The sequence below is a fragment of the Aristolochia californica genome, unplaced genomic scaffold (assembly GCF_029961685.1).
Source record: "Aristolochia californica isolate CCGP_79_NKW_82.1479 unplaced genomic scaffold, dmAriCali1.0.hap1 SCAF_14, whole genome shotgun sequence".
NCBI classification, from domain to species: Eukaryota; Viridiplantae; Streptophyta; class Magnoliopsida; order Piperales; family Aristolochiaceae; genus Aristolochia; species Aristolochia californica.
The window spans coordinates 24,442,599-24,451,460 of NW_027181815.1; the positions used below are offsets into that span (position 1 = coordinate 24,442,599).

General features: G+C 38.9%; 1 pseudogene; it reads left to right on the forward strand.

The window, feature by feature from the left end:
* The first annotated feature begins 3,651 nt into the window (after positions 1-3,651).
* On the forward strand, positions 3,652-7,565 carry LOC137949950 (uncharacterized; annotated as a pseudogene).
* The last annotated feature ends 1,297 nt before the right edge of the window (positions 7,566-8,862 follow it).

An 8,862-nucleotide genomic window follows, 5' to 3' on the forward strand; every position in this document is an offset into this window, starting at 1 on the left:
CCTACAAGAATGGAAAGTTGCTCAGTCATATTCAACTGACATAGCAAATCAAGAGAAACAAACAAAAGATTTTGTCTTAGCCATATGCCTTGCAAGTACAACCTTATTTGGATCTTGCAAAATCCTCAGGTACACAACTCTTCAACTAGACCTTCTTTGAATGATGTGTGTGTTGCCACGCTTAGATTTCATTCAAGGGATCCACCTCTCAGTTGGAACAAATAGTAGACTTAATAATGTTTTCCCAAAGAAGGGGGGATAGCAACTATGGATGAGGCCAAGGAAGAGATGGTAGATCATATGGTAAAAGAAGAGTAACAGATGGTGGTGATTCCACTTCTAAAAACACAAATTTTGGTCAGAACAGAAAGTGCACTTTTGTGGTTTAAAAGCTCACCTCGTAGCAAGTGTCTTTAGATCCCCCTAAAGGGAAGACGTTGTTAAACCTATGGAAAATCATATTGGTCTATAGTATTTTGAAGACAACAAAATGAGTAGCTTGAAATTGTGTTTCTAACGAATCAGTGTGATTATGTGGTCTATGGCAAGCTAAAGACAAAAAGGTTAATATGCCAAGTTGCAAGGTGACCCAAAGCAAAACGACTTTGAAGATTGTTGTTGAGAAGAACTTACAAAAAGAAAAATGAGCGAAGAATTGAAGAGTTAGAGTTGTGTCCAAATTAGAAACCTCAAGAACTCTATTCATGTAAGTAGATAGCTATCATTTATTCTAATATTTAAGAACATATCTACATTGGAGCTTTAGGACATCTCATATTTTCCAAACCATATCCAAAATCATCATATACAAAGGTTTTGAAATCATAATACATGTTTTAGCTTTTTCGCAAAACTATATCATTTGAACTCAAGAAAAAGCTTTAGGACGTTCATATTTCAAAATCGTGTTTAACCGATGCATTAAAATATTTTAAAACTCACTAAACCATCATAGGTCATTTGCATCTTCAACATGTTTCATGCATATATATCCATCATCAAAACATGTTGGAATCAATTAGGAATCACTTCTCTCATGCTTTGAAAGTCTTTCTGAAATCTGGTATTGGATTGATCAATCAATACCTGCCAATGATCAATCAACCAGAATGAGCATAGGTAACTATCCAATATAATCTCATGAGGTTTTGGGCTTACTCTTTGAAATTTTGAAAATTTTGTAACCAAGCTTTCGATGTGTAGATAGTATTCTACAAAAGGAATGACATTCATGTATGGAGCATAGTTCTTAGAAGGGTTCCAACTTCCCCCTGATATGATTTGTCTTTACTCACTATTGGAACATAGAAAGTGATAGTTGTTGATTTAGGTGAAGCAACATACAAAAAGCAAATGAAACATTTGTTTGGATAGAAATGGTGGAATTGGAAAAGGAGTATACAAGAGATTGTATCTACTTTAGCAAATCTTGAACATATAGTCAGTCATCTTCTGTAGAAATATAATAAATAAGAAAAAAAATTAAGGGGGCTTGTATATGGTACTTCCATTGTTTGGTCCTTCCAATTTGCATTCAAACGCTTACATTTGAGGATGCTCCAAAAGCTAGTATCATATCCTATTACCAGGGGATGCCATCAATGGATTCTAGTGGTGCTAAGCATTTTCTTCCAAAATCTCTTTAGCTTCACAAATTCTTCAGTTGAGGAAACTAAAGCCTTTAGTATTGGTCACCAAGTTTTCTTTCCATAATTTTTTAAGTTGTCTAATTGCATGAGCACTCTAGAAACTATCTAATGGTGTTGCATAGGTTTTTGTCATGCAAACTCTAGCATATTGTTAAACAAATGGGAAACACTAACAACATATTATGATTTCCTCTTACTGAGGGAACTTTATTAATATTTTTAATAGTATGTTTTGACTTGAAAGAGTGTTGGTGATTTTATGTAGTAATTTTTCATAAGACTTGCACCTTTTTCTTGTGGTTTAGTGTTCATTTATTTATCATCTCACCTTGTAATTTTACTTATGGGGATTATTGATTTCCTTTTCTAAATTTCTTATTAACATACATACATTATAGTGTAACATAATAAGACTCAATGCTATAACAAAAATTCAAGGTGTCAAATGGCATAGAATATGTTTTCCAAACTCTCTACGATTTCCTTGTGCAATATTGACTAAAAAACATAAGCCACTATTCATATATTTTCTTTTTTTATAAGACTATTAATTTATTTTTTTATTAGACTGGAGTCAAGGATAGTGAGGTATGAATTTCATGTGTGAATTCATGATTAAGAAAGAGTCACTTTTTTAACTTTGTAAAATGGTGATGTGATCAAATTGGAGTACACATGCTTGGGATAAGAAATTTGTTATCAGGTTTTTACAAATGGAGGTTCCTTGAGCATTATTATTGTCACTCTTAAAGATTTTATTTGACTTCCCACTATCAAAACTGAATATAAACTTCAAGAGATTATATTGGATAGCTAATAAATGTTTTTGGTGCCTATGGGAAATTCCTATAAATAACGAAAAGCTAGATCTTGGACTTTCAATTACTTAGGAATATTATGTATGTTTATTTTGTTTGAGAAATAGTTTACAGTTCCTATGGGTCAATTTGAGGCAAATTGGAACTTGTTATTCCCTTCTTATGCCTCTTCTACTCTTATTGGATTGGCTTAGGAGGCTATAGTCATCTTGATGAAAGACAAAGGAATGTATAGTTAAATGTTTTATTTTCATTTACAGCTTCTAAGGTACCCTTTTCTAATGCATGATTGTATCTTGTTCTTTTATTTGCTAAAGTATGAATAGTAAAGAGATAACAATAATACAAAAAAAAAAGGTTCATGCAGTTTATGGAGCCGTGAGTGTGGCATATGTTGAATGGCGTGCAACAATATGGTATTAAGAACACTTTGTTGACAAATATATCTTCGAGGAAAGTTATAGTGGTACAAGAATGTTAATGGAGCAGCTTACCTACTCAAATGATAGAGAATATCGAGAGCAACTATTGCATGGGGGTTGATGCATTTGGAAGATTTGTTAACATCTTGAGGGAAACTGTTATGGTCCTAGGTTAAGTACCTATGTTTTCCGCTCCTGACAGACCGGTCTTTTGGGTAGTATTGGCTAGGTGCTTAACATTTGCTATCAGAGCTAGCGCTACCTCGCGGGTTCGATTCCTGTGTACTGCAAGCGGCGTGTGGAGGTGTGTAGCCTTGGGCGGAAGGGGCGACCAGAGTGTGTTCCCGCACCATGGGCTATCGCTATAAGCGGAAGGGCCAACCTGAGTGTGTTCCCGCACCTTAGGGCCGTCACTAGAGTAGGTTGTGGCCAGAAGTGGGCCATCTCCAGTGTAGGCCGTCGTGGGCATCGGCCTCACGACGGTGGGTATGATGTTATGGTCCTGGATTAAGTACTTATGTATTCCGCTCCTGACAGGCTGGTCTTTTGGGTAGTATTGACCAGAAATGGTATGATGTTATGGACCCAATAGTGAGCCAAGTCAAACTAAGATATCGTGGCTGAGTCAATTACTCTGACTGAGTTAGCTATGTAACTATTTAGTTTATTTTCATATTAAATTCCATAGAGGGAAAAAATTGTAATTCTATCTAGAACCTTGGATCATGAGTCCTATTTAAGGGATATCATGGAATGAAATGGATAAACAGAATTTGAAACAAAATAGGGTTAAAAGTTCTCCTCCGACGAACCTAGCTAGCGGACTCCCTCAGAGCCGTAGGTAACGGTCTCCCTTAGAGCCCGGTTATCCGTTCTTCCTCCTCTTCGTTCTCTTTTCTTCGTTATCTTCTTCATCTTCACCTGTGAATCTCCGTGTTGATCTGGGATCATAACAATTCTTCATCTTCCCCTGTGAATTTCCGTGTTGATCTGGGATCATAACAGTTTGGTATCAGAGCAGGCTCACCGTGAGCTACTCTTCGTTCTGAGATGAAAGCAGCAGAAATAACCGCAAAAATAATGTCGAAACCGAAAGCTTTGCGCACAGAGTTAATATCAGCAATTCGGGAGGAGATGAATGCCATGACAAAAATAATCTCCGGAGCAAAGGAGATATTTCAGGCTTATAGTGAACAGCCTGAGAGGGGGGCCAAATTCGAAGCTCTTTGGGATCAGAGGAAAGGGTCGTCGTTGCGGAAGAAGACGTTCGACCTCGAATCTATTCGGAAAAGCCCGATTCCGAAGTCGTTCATCCTCAAACCTCTTCGGAAAAGGCCGATGTGGGTTCACAGGTTTTCGTTCGACCAAATTCCTTCGAACATGAAACTCCCAAGCCGAAACCCACCGTTGTGAAAACCGAAGTCGGGGAGAATGGCAATCCCTGAACTGAGAAGCTCCAGGACAAATCTCAGCCAGAGGACTCTACTATTCACCGTCGGGATAAGCTTCCTACGGTAGTTCTTCTGGGCGACAAAGGTGGTGGAAACAGGACAGAGCCAAATTCCCGTAAAATTGAGGCCTAGCATGCCCAAGAATCGGCTGTCATCCAGCTTGTACCATGGTCCCTCAACTCATCGATATCAATGCCAGGTGAGTTTTCGAATTCCTCTGTCTGGCGTGTAAGAATTGGGGAAAAGCAACCTTTGTTTTGGGATACCGGTCAACAGTAGCGAAATTTCTATTGTGGGGAGGGGGAAAATTTATTTTTCGGCGGTTTCAGTGGTGAGCATTCTTCTGGTTGGTCTAATGGTATGCCCACCCTCCCTTACAATCTTAAGCTCGGATTTTATGGGGACCCTGTACAATATCAGCAACTTCGTTTCAATGTCGTGGACATTGGTGGTCAGGACACGATTCGACCTTTGTGGAGACCTTACTGCAAAACTCCCCAGAAAAGCTACCTCTGCATAGAGTGGAAACAGCACCCCACTCATCTACGGCTTTTTCAAATTCTGCCAAGGACATGCTCGGTAGGGGTTTTCAGGTAAAAAACATTGCCTTCACAGGGGTTTTCAGGTTAATCTTTCAGCCCTAAGTGACAGAGTTCCCCTGCTTTGGAGCTCTGTGTTATTCTTTGAGAGAGCAGAAAAAACCGCATTTCACTCTCAAGGTTGTTGGTGGTGATATATATCATCAATTCCTGGGATTAGATGCTCTTGAGGGAACAATTCGAGATGCAACTGAAGATTCATTAACATGGCCAGTACGGAAAGTGGTTCCTATCTTGCCTGGGGACTACGGTGACCTGGAGCTTAAACCTGTTGGAACACTTGAAGTGAAGCATGTGCCAGCAAAGGATTTGACAAATAAAGATCTTATTGGAAAGTCTGATCATTATGCAGTACTATATGTAAGGCCTTTACGTCAAACAATGAAGACCAATAAAGTCATTAACAACCAGTTGAACCCAGTTTGGAACGAGCACTTTGAACTTGTGGTTGAAGATGCAGATACTCAACATGTAGCAGTAAACGTTTATGATGATGAAGGACTACAGGCTTCTAAACTCATTGGGTGGGCCCAAGTGAGGCTAAAGGAGCTTCAGCCGGGCAAGGTGAAAGATGTATGGTTGAACCTTGTCAAGGATTTGTAAATCCAAAGAGATAACAAGTACCGGGGTCAGGTGCACTTGGAACTGCTTTACGTTTCGTACGAGATGGAGACAGAAATTCTGAACCCATTGGCCAACCCCAACTTCTCTATGACATCTTTGGAGGGTCATCAAAAGTGCAGATGGAGTAGAGGTTTCAGAAATTGATAGAACACCTAATAGCGAGACGAGGGATGTTATTGTGAAAGGAGTTCCTTCTGTGACAGTTATATCAGCAGAAAGTATGCATGCAGATGTTCCATTACTAATCCTGTCCGAAGGTAAATCTAGCATCTTACCTGCTGATTTGATCCTGCCATTCCGACCAGTTGGTGTCACTTATGTCAAAAGCCCCACTGCAGAAGACTTGAAATCTTACACAGCGCCACGTGATTACACACATATACATGTTATTGGTGGGAACCTGGCTGATCCGGTGTTCTCAGAAATAGACTACCAACTTATGTTATCAAAAGCAGGCTACAAGCTCAAGACTGCTGCTCACTCACATTCCTGTACCGTAACAACCACATGGTTTGGGCTTTTGTTGCGGAAAGGTTGGGCACTGTGGAGGATCATTGTTCTTTGCAGCTGGGATGCTGAAGAGTTTGGCATGATTGGATCAATTGAATGGGTTGAGGAGAATCTTGAGAATTTAAGATCTAAGGCTATAGCCTACCTGAATGTTGATTGTGCTGTACAAGGTCCCGGTCTCTTTGCACGTGCATCTCCGCAACTAGATGATCTCCTTTTAGAAGTTGTTAAGAAGGTTAATGATCCAGATGTAGATGGCAAGACAGTTTATCAGGCATGGACTCTTGCTAATAATGGCACCCATATTGAAAGGTTTAGTGAGGTGGACTCTGACTTTGTTGCTTTTGTTCAACATGTTGGGGTTCCTTCTGTTGATTTGTACTATGGAAAAGATTTTCCAGTGTATCACACGGCATTTGACACTTTTGAATGGATGACGAAATATGGAGATCCATTGTTTAACCGTCATGTGGCAGTTGCAGAACATTGGGGACTTTTAACACTTCACTTGGTGGACAGTTCAATTTTACCTTTCAATTATCTTTCCTATGCAGCGCAATTGCAGGAACATAGGAAGAAGCTGCGTTCAATATTGGATCATGGAATTTCTTTATATCCCATAGAGATGGCCATCGAGGAACGGATAGGTGCAGCACATGCAACAGAGAAGAAGGCTTCAAATCTAGGCGAGAGAAAGGCATTGGATGATTTCTCTGAGCTGAGGACACGAATGCTTAATGACCAGATGATGCTCTCTGAAAGAGGGTTTTTTTATGAAGATGGCCTCAAAAGAAGACTCTGGTTCCAGCACTTGATATACGGTCCTCCTGGTGACTATAACAGTGAGCTTTCTTTCTTCCCTGGAATAGCTGGTGCCATATCTCAAGCCACAAAGATGTCAAAACGAGAAGGGTAAACATCAATTGAACAAGAGATTTGGAGGGTTGCCAGAGCCATTCAGAGGGCAGCCATTTCTCTCAGGGGCAATATCACTTGAAACAGAACTTGTGTTGTGTACCCAAATTTTGTTTTTTATCAGTTTTTCATGATTTTCAGTTCAGAAAGTTAGAACATGTCAGCATCATATACAAGAATTAGACATGTTTTATCGAAGAAATGTCAGTGACAAAAAAAAATTAAAATTAAATTGTTTCTTTTGCAGGTGGAACCAGCAGGACCACTTCGGATCCCCCCCAAATTTACGACGGACACCGTTCAAGTGGGTGCTACTTGGGTTGATGTAGATCAGTTCGACAAGCCTACCCTACCTTCGAGCTCGTGGACAAGCTCGTTCTCCAGGAGGGGTGTGATGTTATGGACCCAATAGTGAGCCAAGTCAGGCTGAGACACCGTGGCTGAGTCAAATACTCTGACTGAGTTAGCTATGTAGCTATTTAGTATATTTTCATGTTAAATGCCATAGAGGGGCAAAATTATAATTCTCTCTAGAACCTTGGATCATGAGTCCTATTTAAGGGATGTCATGGAATGAAATGGATAAGCAAAATTTGAAACAAAACAGGGTCAAGGTTCTCCTCCTACGGACCCAGGTTGCGGACTCCCTCAGAGTCGTAGGTTATGGTCTCCCTTAGAGCCGGGTTATCCATCGCCGTTCTTCCTCCTCTTCGTTCTCTTCTTCTTCGTTATCTTCTTCATCTTCCCCTGTGAATCTCTATGTTGATTTGGGACCATAACAAAAACAAACCATCTTAAGGATATTGTGTATAGTTGGTTTAGGGTCTGTAGATGAGCAAGTGACAAAATTTCCTATATAGTTGGTCATAATTGGAAGAACCGTCCAATGAAATTCCATTTCTTTCGTTTTGGAGAAACAGTTAGTCGTCACTTCCATTAAGTCCTCCAAGCAATTCTATCCTTGGAAGACATTCTTTTCAAACAACACGATGGATTAGAAGTTCCCCTAGAATTAAAAAACAACAATGAGTTATGGCCGTAATTTAAGGATTGTGTAGGAGTTATTGATGGAACACATATTTGTGTGAAAGTGATAGTACATGATGTATCAAGATATCAAGAACGAAAGGAGCATCCAACACAAAATGTGTTGGTTGCCTTTACATTTGATCTGAGATTCACATATGCTTTGGCTGGTTGGGAAGGGTTTGCATTTGACAAGAGAAGTAAACAAGTAGATCGTACCTAAAGGTAATCTCTAAGCTACAACAATAATTATTTTTAGTAATTTAATGTAATTACTTAATTATTTTGCCCTTAGGTAAATATTATGTAGTGGATGTGGGGTTTATGTTGAGAGTCAGCTTTCTTACACCATATCCAGGCAAATGCTATCACATTGAGTATTTGGTTCGTGGTACTAAGAATTTTGAAGAGATATTTAATCATAGACATGCTTAGTTACAAAATTCAATTGAAATGATATTTAGTGTATTAAAGAAAAGATTTTCCATTTTAAAGATAGAGCCTAATTATCTAATTCAAACTCAGGCGAATATTGTATTTGCAACATGTATTATTCACTATTATCATATAGGGGCCGATCCCAACCAAGAGCTTATTAAGGAGGTTGATCAAGAGATTGACGAGGAAGTGTACTAGACTACAAATTTATCTAAAGAGTGTCGATAAGCATAAATATTGAAGGAAAAAGTAGCTAAAAAATATGGCATCATGAGATGCAATGAAAAAAAATTATTTCAGCGTTATGTCATTGTATAAACATACGATATCTTCTTGAAAATTTTTTATGTTTGAAATATGTATGTATCAAATTAGACTTGTAATTTCTATGATTTAAAGTTTTAATTGCA